This window comes from Phacochoerus africanus, unplaced genomic scaffold (genome assembly GCF_016906955.1).
Source record: "Phacochoerus africanus isolate WHEZ1 unplaced genomic scaffold, ROS_Pafr_v1 Scaffold_128, whole genome shotgun sequence".
NCBI lineage: Eukaryota > Metazoa > Chordata > Mammalia > Artiodactyla > Suidae > Phacochoerus > Phacochoerus africanus.
In genome coordinates this window covers 1-15,309 of record NW_025927320.1, presented here as the reverse complement: position 1 = coordinate 15,309, position 15,309 = coordinate 1, and the positions used below count along the sequence as shown (strand labels likewise).

Below are 15,309 nucleotides of genomic sequence, written 5' to 3'. Positions count from 1 at the left end.
TTTTTTTATCTTTTCATTTCAGTTTCACTGATCTTTCTATTGTTTCCCTTGTCTCTCTGTCATTTATTTTTGCTCTGATATTTATGATGGATCAGTTGATATCTTAAGGCAAGAGTTAATGCAGGCAAAGTGAGGTTTTGAGTGAGGAAGAAAGGGTTATGTGAATCACAAGATATTCCCTCATTGTAGTTACACAATTGATGAAGATTTGTGTTCTAGTTCTCAGTCTTGTAAAACTGTGCTTTAGACAAATCAGAGGGTCAGAAAAAAAAAGTTTCTGCCCGTAAGTGCCCTGCACTAGCGGAACCCAGCATGAGCCAGAAGATCTGCCAGCAGTTGTAGTGCTCATCCCCTCAGATATCAGGGAAAAAAAGGTGCTTTGGCTCCACCCCAAGAATCTCCAGGGGCCCTGACCACCATGGCAGTGACAGAAAAGCTGCTGGCAGCAGCACCTTTTACTGAAAAAGCAACAACCTGCTTGAGCAGGGAAAACATGGAGTCTCAGCTTTGCCCAGAAAGGCAGCACCCATTCCCAAGAGAGGGCTGCCAGTGTAGGCTGACTGCTGATCAGGGAAAACACAGGTGCTGTGGCTCCTCCCAGAGAATCTACAGAGGCTCGCATCAGCAAAGCAGCACCAAACAAACAAACAAAACAAAACAAAAGAAAACAACACTGCTGGCAGCAGTGCCACTTCCTGCAAAAGCAGTGACCTGCTTGAGCAGTGAAAACACAATAGGTGTCTCAGCTCTGCTCAGAGAATCTGCAGGAGCTTGATCCAGCAAGGCAGTTCCAGAAAATCTTCTGGCAGCAGCGCCCATTACTGGTGAGAAGGCTACTAATGCCTGATCTCTGATGAAGCTGTGGGCTGCCCAAATGGAGAAAAGCACTAGATACAGGACTCCTGCCAGTGGCCCTGTGAGGGCTCACCTAAGTGGCACTCTTTCCACACCAAGGGTGCTAGGAGAAGCCCATTAGCCCATATTCCACCTGCAAGGAATTGAGAGATTGCAGAGTACTCCTACCAGCAGCAAGGCAAGTGGAGAGACTGCCAGAAACACACATCCTGAAGCTACAGAGAGAGCCTGTAAACAACAATTAGGGAGAAGCTCCCCCCACCCCTGAGGCTTTAGAGAAAGATCCCTAGAGTGGCCAAGCAAGGAGAGTGCTGGCAGAACAGCAGAACTTTCTGTATCTACAAATAACATTCCCTAGATCCTACCCAGCAAAGAGGTATACAGGAATCACTACCACCCCTGAGAACTCCAAGACTGGACCCAGTTGCTTTACATAGCAACTGTCAAGGGGACCATAAACAGAAAGGTAGACATTATGAGACATCAAAGAAGCAGCTTTCAGACAAAGGAACAAGACAAAACCACACAAAACCCACTAAATGATGAGGATAGAGACAATTTACCTGAAAAAGAATTCAGAATGATGATAGTAAAGATGACCCTAGATCTTGGAAAAAGAATGGAGACACAGATCAAGAACTTAAAAGAAATGTTTAACAAAGAGTTAGGGATTTGAATACCAAAAAAGAATAGTGCAATAGTTAAAATGAAAAATAATCTAGAAGGAACCAATAGCAGGTTAAGAGAGGCAGAAGAACAAATAAGTGAGGTGGAAGACAGAATGGTGGAACTCAAAGCTATAAAAGAATAAAGATAAAAGAATGACAAAAACTGAGGAGAGTCTAAGAGACATCTGGGAAAACATTAAATGTGCCAACACTCACATCATAGGGGTCCCAGAAGGATAAGAGAGAGAAAAAGGACCATAGAAAATATTTGAAGAGATTAAAACCAAAAATTTCCCAAATATGGGAAAGGAAATGCTCAATCAAGGAGCACAGAGAATTCCATATAAAAAAGCCCCAGAAGAAAAACAGCAAGATACATACTAACCAAACTGACAAAAATTCAAAGAAAAAATATTAAGAGCCACAAGGGAAAAGCAAAAAAAAAAAAAAAAAAATCACATGAAAGGGAATTCCCCTAAGGATAACAGCTGATCTCTCAGCAGAAACTCTACACGCCAGAAGGGAGTGGCAAAATATATTTAAGGTGATGAAGAGGAGGAATCTAGAATCAAGAATATACTACACAGCAAAGCTCTCATTCAGATTTGATAGAGAGATCAAAAGCTTCACAGACCAGCAAACCTAAGAGAATTCGGCACCTCTGCACCACTCTACATCAGCTTCTCTAAGTAGAAAAGGAAAAGCCACAATTATAAATAAGAATATTAAAAATGAAGAAGCTCACTGGTAAAGGAAAGATAATTTAAAAGCAGGAAATTGCCCATTGACAAATATGTTATCTAAACTAGCAAGCATGTGAAGAGGAGAGGACAAATGCAGAATGCTGAAAATGCTTTTGAAATTAAGAGGACCAACAAGATGAAACAATTCTGCAAACACATAGATGGATATATCAAAATATAAGGGGAACAACTAGTCAAATAATTATAGTGGTCACACACATAAAAAAGAAAAGCCAAGCCAAACATAGCACTAAACACGGTCAGCAAATATCAAGAAAAGAGAACAAAAAGAGGAAGGGAAGAAAAAAGACTCAAAACAGCAAGTCCATGCCCCAAATTTAAGTAAATAACAATAAGCACATACTTATTCACAACTACATTGAATGTAAATGGATTAAACACTCCAACTAAAAGAAAAAGACTTGCTGAATGCATTCAAAAGCAAGACCCATTTATATGCTGTCAACAGAAGACCCACTTCAGATCTAAGGACACATTTACTAAAAGTGAGGGGATGGAAGAAAATACTACATGCAAATGGAAATTATAGAAAAGCAGGACTAGTAATACTCCTATCAGACAAAATAGATTTTTAAAGTAAAGAAGGTCACAACAGACAATGAAGATAATTAAAGGATCAATACAAGGAGAAGAAATAACAATTTAAAATATATATGCACCCAGCATAGGAGTAGCACAATAAATAAGGCAACTACTAAGAGCTATAAAAGGGGAAATTGACAGTAATGCAATAATACTGGAGGACTTTAACACCCCACTTACAGCAATGGACAGATCATACAGACAGAAAATAGGCAAGGAAACACAGCCTTAAATGATACACTAGACCAAATAGTCTCAACTGATATCTATAGAACTTTTTACTCCAAAGCAGCAGAATATACTTTCTTCTCATGTGCACAAGGCCAAGATAGATCACATCTTGGGCTATAGATCAAGACTTGATAAATTTTAAAAACAATTTATTTCAAGCGTTTACTCAAATCACAATGTTATGACACTAGATATCAACTACAAGAAAACAACAGCAAAAACAAACACATGGAAGCTAAACAATGTGCTACTTAACAGTCAATAGGTCATTGATAAAATCAAAGAGAACATTAAAAGATACATAGAGACAAATGACAATGAAGATACAACAATCCAAAACCTATGGGACATAGCAAAAGCAGTTCTGAGGGAAGTTATAGCAATACAATCTTATCTCAGGAAAGAAGAAAAAATGCAAATAAACAACCCAACATTATACCTTAAACATCTAGAGAAGGAAGAATAGACAAAGCCCAAAATTTGTAGAAGGAAAGAAATCATAAAGATACGAGCAGAAATTAATGTCATAGAGACAAAGAAATTGATTGAGAAGATCAATGAAACCAAAAGTTAGTTCTTTGAAAAGATCTACAAAATTGATAAACCATTAGCCAGACTCATCAAGAAAAAAAGGGAGAGTGTTCAAATCAATAAAATTAGAAATGAAAAAGGAGAAGTTATAACTGACACAGCAGATATACAAAGGATCATGAGAGACAATTATGAGCAACTGTATGCCAATAAAATGAACAACCTAGAAGAAATGAACAGATTCTCACAAAGGTACAACTCACCAAGACTGAACCAGAAAAATATAGAATAGACCAATCTACTGAATAGACCAATCACAAGTACTGAAATTGAAAATGTTATTAACAGTCTTTCAAAAAACAAAAGTCCAGGACCTGATGGCTTCACAGCTGAGTTCTGCCAAACATTCAGAGAAGAGTTAACACTTCTTCTTCTGAAACATTTCCAGAAAATTCCAGAGGAAGGAACTCTACTAAGCTCATTCTATGAAATCACCATTAACCTGATACCAAAACCAGACAAAAATATCATAAAAAATAAAATAGGGTAATATCATTGATGCAAAAATCTTCAAAAAAACTTATCAAACTGCATACATTAAAAAGATCATACACCACCATCAAGTTGGATTTATCCCAGGGATGCAAGAATTCTTCAATATCCACAAATCTATCCATGTGATACACCACATCAACAAACTGAAAAATAAAAACCATGTAATAGTTTGCATCTATTAACCCCAGGTTCCCAGTCCATCCCCCTCCCCTCCCCTCCCCCTTGGCAACCACAAGTCTGTTTTCCAAGTCCATGCGTTTCCTTTCTGTGACACCACTTTCTCTTTTACATTGGGTTGCTCAAAAGGAAAGTTGTTAGATTGTTTTTCTAAAAACACATTAATTATAATCATTTAAGTAATTAAATGTGCAGAGCAAAAATAAAAGGCCCAGTTCTTTGCTTTTTATAGTATTAGTTCTTTTTCTTGACCTACATAGAACTGAACAATCTTCCAGAAACAGATTGCTGTATATTTAATTCTTTATTTTATTTTATTTTATTTCATTTTATTTATTTATTTTTTTGTCTTTTTGCCTTTTCTAGGGCCACTCCTGCAGCATATGGAGGTACCCAGGCTAGGGGTCTAATTGGAGCTGTAGCCGCTGGCCTACACCAGAGCCAGAGCAATGTGGGATCCAAGCCATGTTTGCAACCTACACCACAGCTCATGGCAATGCTGGATCCTTAACCCACTGGGCAAAGCAGGGAACGAACCCGCAACTTCATGGTTCCTAGTCAGATTCATTAACTACTGAGCCACGATGGGCACTCCATGTATATTTAATTCTTTATAGATGCAGAAAACATTGATAGCTATGGTTCCAAATTATGAATAATCAAGCTAAAATGTACCTACAGACAGCATAGATTTGAAAATCTAAACCACTATTCATATGTTTCTTTCTCAGTCCAAAATTATTGAGAACTTCCTTCAGCTGAAATGTCCTATGTTTTATCTTTCAAACTGTATAAAGTTCCTTCTTCATAGCTAAGTAAGGATCTGCTTCCCCTAATATATGACCATTCTTTTTCTTTTTATAACTGTGTGCATATAAATATTTTTCAACATCCTTTTCAGTTTTTATGTATATACTAAAAAAACTTAAGTCAAGTAAGTTAAGCTAACTTAAGCTAAGTAAGGATCTGCTTCCCCTAATATATGACAATTCTTTTTCTTTTTATAACTGTGTGCATATAAATATTTTTCAACATCCTTTTCAGTTTTTATGTATATACTAAAAAAACTTAAGTCACCCCACAGTCTTCTAAAAGACTTCTTCTATGTTTCCAAAATTCAATTCCTTTTATATTTTCTCTTAGCATTTCTTTTTCATCTAAACTCTTTAGCATTCTACTTACAATTTAGAGAAAAAATCATAACAAATCTTTGAGAATTATAAACCAGATAGGAAAGCAGGAGAACCAATTTGATCTCCTGGTAGTTTTCATTTTGTTTTTTATATTTTCCACATCACATTTTAAATTGGCAATTGTAAAGGAAATAATTTATTTATATTTGAATTTTTATGTATCTTCTATGACAGTCTATGTATCTTTAAGTCTCTTTTCCATAATGAAAATTTTACAAGCATTTAGTAAGTTTGCTTCCCTTTTCACAGAAGAAAACCAGTTCATATTTTATGTCTTTTGAAAAACTGATGAAAATTACAAAATTCTTGTTTTCTTAATTTCAAGTGTTACCAATTTTTCTTACCTTTTCATTAAATTTCAGAGAATGAGAAAATTACAAAATTCTTGTTTTCTTAATTTCAAGTGTTACCAATTTTTCTTACCTTTTCATTAAATTTCAGAGCACTGAACTCCAGCCAATATAAATCCATTTTTCCCAAATATCTTTCACATTATCAGTTAAGTTCAGCTTACTTTCTTCAACATGTCAATACTGTTTTCAAAGTATTCTCCAATCCTGGTCAACTACTTACCCCAGAGGTGAGCTAATCTGCTTTAGGATAACATTCATGCACTTGAAGACAGGACTCAGATCCACAGCAGTTTCAAAACAGAATCATGTCTGCAACTAGTGCTACTCTCCTTAAAGGTAAATTTGTTCTCATTCTCCTATTTTACAAGTACAAAGAAAAGAGCCTCCTCATAGAGCCTTAGATTTTCCTGTGTTCTCTAATACACAGTGCCATAAAGCCTCTCTCATGTGTAAATAAAGCTACCTAATAGCTCTAGAGGACAGTGACCAAGTGATACTGCAAAGACAGGAGGTTAGAAGGAGTTCATAAAAGTCAAGGGACTGTATCCCTAGGGACCTATTTGGTTTGACCAGAACAATAGTCCTAAAGGCTCATAATAAGGCATTAGAGAATACGAGGAAACAACATATGTTTATCAACACAGAAGGATAGAACATACTGTGCTCAAGATTTTGTTGCCATGATTTATAACTCTGAAATATTTCAACACATGACTTACGGACTTTAATTTTTACTCTTGCCCTCATCTCCACAAATGTTAGAGGCAAAAACTTTTCCATGTGCTGTTTGGGTGACATTAGGAGTCCAGAATTGTCAGAGGTTAGTCTTAGCTATGTTCCCTTTGGAAAATTCCTCCCTGGGGCACTAGGACCTCTGAACCTATAAAACCAAAGTTCACAATAATAGAAAGCATACAGTTCCACAGTAAACAATTTGGCCCTATTGTTAGAGGGACTTTTTACACCTTGGGTTTATATATGCTGGCTATAGAGCAGATGGGAATATATATTGACCACTGGTTTAAGATATGTACTGCATCACATAGGCAGCACCCCAGATTTTCAAAATGTTCACCTCCCAGGTGACACAAAACCTGATCATTGACAGGGTCATTCCACCACACTATCAGTGAGATGTTTCTTGGTTATTGAGCTTGAATAAGTCTAGTGAATTCTATGGGTATAGGCCTGTTGTCACACTTCAATTTCTATAATATTGCATCCAGAATCAAAGTTGTATGAGACCATATAGGAACAGAGAAGGCACAAAAGGTATTCTATTAGTCCATAAATGGTAATGCTGGCAGAAGCATTATGGTTGGAAAGAAAAAAAAAATACCCAGAATAAATTTATATTACTGTGAAGACAAGTTCCTATTATTTCCAGAAAAGTTAGATAGTGATTCTACTAGCGTATGGTGATATTTAGTTTCATAAGGTATACTGAAGCTCTCCTTTTGCACTGGCAGCTTGGGCACTTGACCATGGTGGCAGCCATATCACTCACAGTGAGGGGAAATTCCTGTTGTGTCCATGCAGAGACCTGAGATATGCTTCTACGGCCACTGTTTAGTACCAGTTAAGGATGAATAGTAAGTGACAGCAATGAAGCTATACTAGCAGAAAGAAAAGAGACTGATTTATATTACAAAAGCAAGTCACCTTGTTCCTGTATAGTGAATAATCTCTAATAGTCTTTACATGGGTATTCTCTGTGCCTTTTCTGAAAAGTCCATTCACATACTCTTCCCGGACTCCATCTGAAGAAATTTATACTCTTTTCTTTCTCAGGTCTTAAATAAACAAACAAACCATTAGTCTTCCCCACAAATTAGTAAGATTTGTACCATAGGCCATCCATCCTCCCAAGGGAAGTGTACAACTAAAGGTATTTCCTGACTGGGGGAAAGGCAAAATGGCAGCATAGGAAGTTCCTGAGCTCATCTCCACCTATGAAGACAATACATGTAGAGCTATATAGAGAGTATTTCCTCCTGAATAAGACCTGAGTGGTGATTTGATAGCTACTGCACATAAATGGATTACACAGAAAATGGTAGGAAAGATATAGACACGATGTCTACATGAAACTCCACTTCAGCCCCATTGTGGTGTTTTGCAGTGTAGAGGATCAGAAGTGAAGGGCTTAATCTCAGACTCTCCAACCTGGGACACAGTGATAAATAGCAATTTAAAGGCTCCCTAAACTATAGAGGAAGAAAATCCATTTACTGTCTCAAGTAGCAGTGACAGTTAGTCATGAATTGTGAGAGACCTCTCTCAGGTCAGAAGTGACAGTGGGAATCATTTTTTTTTAGTGACCCTGGGGCTCTCCCCAGCCTATATCCACTTCATCTATATTCCAGGCATCTTGCCAAGGTGGCCTTGGGCACATCACTCCTCAGGGACTATGCCAGTCTTGTACCACTCCAGCTCCAGCTGTCATTTCAAAGGAAGCTTTTGGTGTAGCACTGTCCAGGGCCTGACTCTGGCCACACCTAATCTAACTTTGGAGGCCCCACCAAGGCAGCCTCAGAGAGAATGCTCTTCATCCTGGATTGATCCAACTCCAGCCAGCCTTCAAAAGCCCACCAGACACAAGTAGTCTAATCAGGGGATGCTCCCACACAAGGCTGCTCCTTCAAAACCAGGAAAGGTAGCTATTTCTTTTATTTCATAGAAACAAAAACAAAACTCAGGCAAAATGAGGAGACATAGGAATATGTTCCAAGTAATATAAGAAAACAATATCCCAAAGAAAACCCATAATGCAATGGAGATAAGGAGTTAAAAAATATGGATCATAAGGATGCTCACAATCCTTGGGAGAAGAAAGGAGGAGCTTACTGAGAACTTTAGCAAAAACTTAGAAAATATAGCAAAGTACCCATCACAACTGAAGAAGTCAATTACTAACATAAAAAAATAACTAGAAGGAATCAACAGATTTAGATGATACAGAAGATCAAATAAGCAATCTTGTCTATAGACTAGTGGAAATCACTCAATCAGAAGAGTAGATAGACAAGACTGTGTATATATGTATGAGGGAGTCACTTTGGTGTGTAGCAGAAATTGGCACAACATTGTAAATCAATAATACTGTAGTAAAAAAAAAGACAAGTAGAAAGAAAGAGAGAAACAAGACATATTATGGTCAAAATGTAAAAGATGAAGATAAAGAGGATCAAAAGAGAAGAGCAAAAGAGAAATGACTCATCATGTACAAGGGAATTCCCATAAGGCTATCAGCTGATTTCTCAGTAGAAGCTTTACAGGTCAGAAGGGAGTAGTAGGATATATTTAAGGTTTTGAAAGGATAAAAAGCCTACAACCTAGAATATTCTATTCAACTATGTTGAATAGGATATTTTTCAGAATTGAAGGTTACATACTTTCTCACACAGGAAAAAACTAAAGTTCACCACTACTCAACTTACAAGAAATGTTAAAGTGTCTTCTTTAAGAGGAAAAGAAAAGGTCACAACTAGAAATTAAGAAATAGATGAAACAACAATCTCACTAGTAAAGGCAAAGATATAGTATAAGCAGTAGCTCAGCCACTTAAGAGGCTAGTATGATGCTTAAAAGACAAAAGTAGCAGAATAACTTAAAAAGAGAACTACAATAAAACAAGAAAATAATTAACAAAATGGCAAGAAGTGCATATCACTAACTAAACATAAATTGACTAAATGTTCCAAACCAAAGATATAGGTTATCTTTTATATATAGTTGAATGGATTAAATTACAAAATAAATAAAAAGCCCTACCTATGCACTGCCTACAAAGGACTCACCTTGGATCTAAAGACATACAAAGAGTGAAAGTGAAATGGTTGAAAAAGATATTCCATGCAAATGGGAAGAAAAAAAAAAGTGGGGTAGCAATACTCATAAAAGATAAAATAAACTTTAAAACAAAGACTATCATAAAAGACAAAAAGGATAATATATAATGATGAAGAGGTCAATCTAACAAGAAGATATATGTTAACATTTATTCCCTCAACATGGGAGAACCTAAATATATAAAGCAAATATTAATGCTAATTGAGGGAGAAATATATAACAATACAATAATAGTAAAGTAGATTAATACCCCAATAAACTCTGACATTAAATAAAACATCAGACAAGATGGACTTAACAGATATATAGAGAGCTTTACATCAAAAAGGTGTAGAATGCAAATTTTTTCAAGTACACAGGAAATGTTCTTCAGAATATATCACAATGTTAGGTGAAAATACTAATCTCAATAAATATAAGAAGACAGAAATCATATTAAGCATTTTTTTCTGACCACAAAAGTATGAGACTAGACATAAACCATAGTAAGAAAACTAGAAGAAATACAAAAAACTTGAGACTAAATAACAAGTTAATGAACAATCCATGGGTCAATAAAGAAATCAAGAGGAAATTAAAAAATACCCAGAAACCAACAAAAATGGACAAACACATCCAAAACCTATGGGATGCAGAAAAGAGTTCTGAGAGGGAGTTTCACAACCAAACAGGCCTACCTCAAGAAATTAGAAAAATATCAGATAAAAAATACAAATGTACATTTCAAGAAACTTAAAAAAAAAAGAACAGGCAAAGCTTAAAGATATTAGAAGAAAGGAAGTAAAGGGCATAGTGGAAATAAATAAAATAATGACAAGAAAACCATAGAAAAGATCAGGAGTTCCCGTCGTGGCGCAGTGGTTGGCGAATCCGACTAGGAACCATGAGGTTGCGGGTTCGGTTCCCTGCCCTTGCTCAGTGGGTTAACAATCCGGCGTTGCTGTGAGCTGTGGTGTAGGTTGCAGACGCGGCTCGGATCCCGCGTTGCTGTGGCTCTGGCATAGGCCGGTGGCTACAGCTCCGATTCAACCCCTAGCCTGGGAACCTCCGTATGCCGCGGAAGCGGCTCAAGAAATAGCAACAACAACAACGACAACAAAAACAACAAAAGACAAAAAAAAAAAATAGAAAAGATCAATGAAACTAAGAGTTGTTTGTTTGAAAAGATAAGTAAAATTGACAAACCTTCAGCCAGACTCGCCAAGGAAAAAAGAGAAATCCCAAATAAATAAAATAGACACAAAGAAGGGGAAATTACAAATGACATCACAGAAATACAAAGCATCATGAGAGAATACTATAAAAACTATATTCCAACAATTGATACAGCTCAGAAGAAATGGGTAAATTGCTAGAAACATACAATCTTCCAAGATTTAATCATGAAGAAACAGAAAATCTGAACAGACTCATCACTAATAAAAAAATCAAATCAATAATAAAAATTCCTGAAATACAAAAGCCCAATTCCATATGGTTTCACCAGTTAATTCTGCTAAACATTTAAAGAAGAATTAGTGCCTAGCCTTCTCAAACTCTTCCAAAAATTGAAGAGGAAGGACAACATCCAAACTAATTTCAGAAAGTCAAAACCTTGATATAAAAAACCAAAGACATGACAAAAAAGAAATTATAGGCCAATATCCCTATTGAACGTAGATGCAAAAATTGTCAACAAAATACTAGCAAGCCAAGTTCAAAAATACATGAAAAAGGTCACACAACATAATCAAGGGGAATTCATTCTAGTGATGCAAGAATGGTTTAGTGTTGATAAAACTTCAATATGATAGACCACTTAACAAAACAAAGGATAAAAACCATATGATCACCTCGACATATGATATGCAGAAAAATATTTAAAACATTTATAATTCAATACCATTTATGAAAGAACTCTCAAGAAAGTAAGTATAACCAGAACATATATCAACAAATAAATGCCATATTTGACTAACCTACAGTTAACATCATACTCAAAGGTGAAAAGCTAAAAGTTTTTCCTCTAAAATGAGTAATAAGACAAGGATGCCAAATCTCACCACTTTTATTCAACATAGTATTGGAAGAAGTAGCCACAGCAGTTAGGTTAGGAAAAGAAATAAAGTGCATCCAAATTGGAAAAACAGAAGTAAAACAGTCACTATTTGTAGATGACATGATAATCTATATAGAAAATCCCAAAGACTACCTTAAATAACTAATTGAATGAATTAATGAATTCAGTAAAGTTGCAGAAAAAAATTAATAGAAACTGTTGCATTTCTAAACACAACTATTAGAAGGACAAATCAAAAAAGAAATTTAATTTAAAATTACATGAAAAATAATAAAATAACTTGGAAAACCTCAACCAAGGAGGTGGAGGATATGTACAATGAAAACTATGAGACAATGAGAAGAGAAATTGAAAACAAAAAATAAATGGAATAGCATATTGTGCTCATTAATTAGAAGAATTAATATTGTTAAAATTTCCATACTACTCAAAGCAACTTATAGATTCAATGCCATCTCTATCAAAACAACAATGACATTTTTCACAGAAGTAGAAGAAATAATCCTAAACTTTGTATGGGATCACAAAAATCCCTATAGCCAAAGCCATCTTGAGAAGGAACAATAAACCTAGAGGTATCCTGCTCCCAACCTGAAATGATGCCACAAAGCCATAGTAACAAAAAAAAAAAAAAAGTATGGGAGTTCCCAGTATGACTCAGTGGAAACGCACCCAACTGGTATCCCTGAAGATGCAAGTTTGATCTTTGGCCCTGCTCAGTGTCTTGGATATAGCATTGCCATGAGCTATGGAGTAGGCCAGCAGCTGTAGCTCTGATTCTTCCCCTTCCATATGCAGCGGGGGCAGCCACAAAAAAAAAAAAAAAAAGTATGATGTTGGCTGGCAGGACCCTGTCTCCAATGTGGTGCCCAGTAAAGTGGCCATATGTGCCTCCAACAAGAGCTTTGGAGCAGGCAGCAGCTTTGGATCCTTACTAGGAGGACAGTTAGAGGCAATGGGAGTGGACAGAGCCATTTAAGTCACCTGTATCCTGGGTGTCCTGCAGAAGGATTAGGAAGAAGAGAAGCTGGATGTTCTGCAGAGTATCCTCTCCGCTCCCCTGGAAATAGAATCCCTTCTTAACATCTGCAAGGAGATCGTGTGTTGTCACCAAAGTGAAAGAGAAGATAAAGTCCAGGCCATTGCCACCCTCATTGCGAAGTCATGGATCATGATGAAGCCCAGGATAGTATCAGAAGAGGAGAAGCAGAGGAAAGCTGCACCCCTGGCCACGTATGCTGATGTGACAGACAAAGACAATAAAGCAGGTGAGAAGGATGATGCAGTTGTGGTCATGATGAACATTGGTTCTGGCAAATCTCTGCTCCAGAGCAATGTGGAAGATGTCCCAAGTGCTGGAAAACTGAGTCAAGACACTCTGGGATGAGTCCCAGAGGAATAAGGAACAGCACAAGCCAAAGAAGAAGAGGGACAAACTAGCCAAATAGGAGTGCAAGGAAAAGGAAAAGAAAAGGACAGAAAGAGGGGGAGAGGTGGAGCAATATGGCCGAGGATTAAGAGGTCCCGCTCACCTTCTCCCACAAACACATCAAAAAAACATATCTACATGTAAAACAATTTGCACAGAACATCAACTGAATGCTGGCAGAAGAACTTAAACCTCCAAAAAGGGCAAGAAACCCTTCACATAACTGGGTAGAGCAAAAGAAAAAAGAGAGAGAAAAGGAATCAGGACAGGACCAACTTTCCCGAGAGGGAGCTGTGAAGGAGAAAAGGAACCCACACCCTAGGAAGCTGAGCTGCAGGGACTTCAAAGTTACTGAGAAGAGCACAGCAGCTGGACTGAGAAGAGTGAAACAGAGTGAGAGCCACACAGATCATCTGAACCACTGGCCCAGACCCACACCACAGCCAGAGATGCTCAGGCAGGGGCTGGGCACCGAGACAGTCTCTGGAGACTAGTCCTGGAGAGAGGACTGAGGTTAGTGGTGTGGAGACAAGCCTAAGGGACTAAGGAGCAGTGTGTCATGGGCAGAGGAATGGTACACCATGGGCTAGGGAGGGGAATGCCCTGGCAGAGGGAATCCGGGAGAAGGTCAGAACACACAGCAGAGGCAAGGTGCCCTTGTTGTGGAGGGTGAGAGGAGGAGGGGCAGACCACCATAGGAGACTCCTTGTGCCTGCGCCTGTGGGTTCTCAGAGGGTGGGGGGCAGCTCTGGCATAGGCTACAGGTGGTGAGAAGCCTTTTTCTCATTTAGAGGAGACTGGGCACTTCTTGTGCAGGCTACCGGTAGCCATGCAGCTCTTGTGTGGGCTAAGGGCATCAGGGGGCTAAGTGCAATGTGGTTCTTCTTGCATGTTCTATAGGCGGCAGGGACAGAATGCAGTGGTGGTCTCAGAGGCCAGAGGGAGGCATGGCTTGCCACCACTGGGGGCCTGTGAGTGGGGTCTACCTGCAACCCCAGTCACCTCAGGGGTTGGAAAAAAGAAAAAAAGAGGGCACTGCAACCAAGCACCATACACTGTTGCTCTCACTCCCCTAGGAGCACACCTGCCCTGCAGCTGCCACAGCCAAATGCTCTGGGCTATGCCCAGACACTTGGTCACTGTCCCTTCCCAAGACCCTACAACTAGGAGCAGATGGTGGAGCACCTCCTGCATGGGCTAAGTGGGACAGGGTGCTTCTTGTGTGATCTGCAGGGACAGGGGCAAACCACCACAGTTATCTCTGATTCCAGAGGTGAGTGTGGCACACCACCACTGGGGATACCTAAACAAAAATCACTTGTGGCCCCAAACACCTCAGAGGGAACCACAGAGAAGGACATTGTGGTGGAATACCACCTGTTGTTGCTCTCACTCCCCTGGGAGGACACCCACCCTGCTGCTGCCACAGCCAAATGCACCTGATCACTGTCCTTCCCAGGAACCTGCAACTAGAAGCAGCTTGTGCAGTACTTCCTGTGGGGGCTAAGCAGAATGGGGTGCTTCTTGCATGGTCTACAGGAGGGGGGGCAAACCACCACTGTTATCTCTTGCTCCAGAGGGAATGGCTTGCTACCACTAGGGGTCCATGAACAGACACTACTTGCAGCCCCATTCACCTCAAGGGCACCAAAGAAGAGGGCATTGTGACCGAACACCACCTGTTGGTGCTTTTGCACCCCTGGGAACACACCAGCCCTGCTGCTGCCACAGCTGAATGCTCTGGGCAGTATCCACACACCTGATCTCTGTCACTTCCCAGGATCCTGCAACTAGAAGCAGCCTGGACAGAACCTCCTATGTGGTATAGTGAGACTGGTTGCCTCAAGCAAGGTCTACAGATGGCGGGGGGTGGGGGGGGGGGGGGGGGGGAGGGGGAACCACCGCAATTATCACTGACTCCAGAGGCAGTTGAGGCCCACTACCACTAGGGGTCACTGAACAGGCACCACCTGTGGTTCCAATCACCTCAAAGAAGGGCATTGCAATCAAATACAAGCTGTTGTTATGCCTACTCCCCTGGGAACTCATGCACCCTGCTG

At 39.0% G+C, this 15,309-nt stretch overlaps 1 pseudogene; it reads left to right on the top strand.

The window, feature by feature from the left end:
- Positions 1 to 418: 418 nt before the first annotated feature.
- Positions 419 to 13,341, top strand: LOC125119100 (coiled-coil domain-containing protein 43-like; annotated as a pseudogene).
- Positions 13,342 to 15,309: the final 1,968 nt, after the last annotated feature.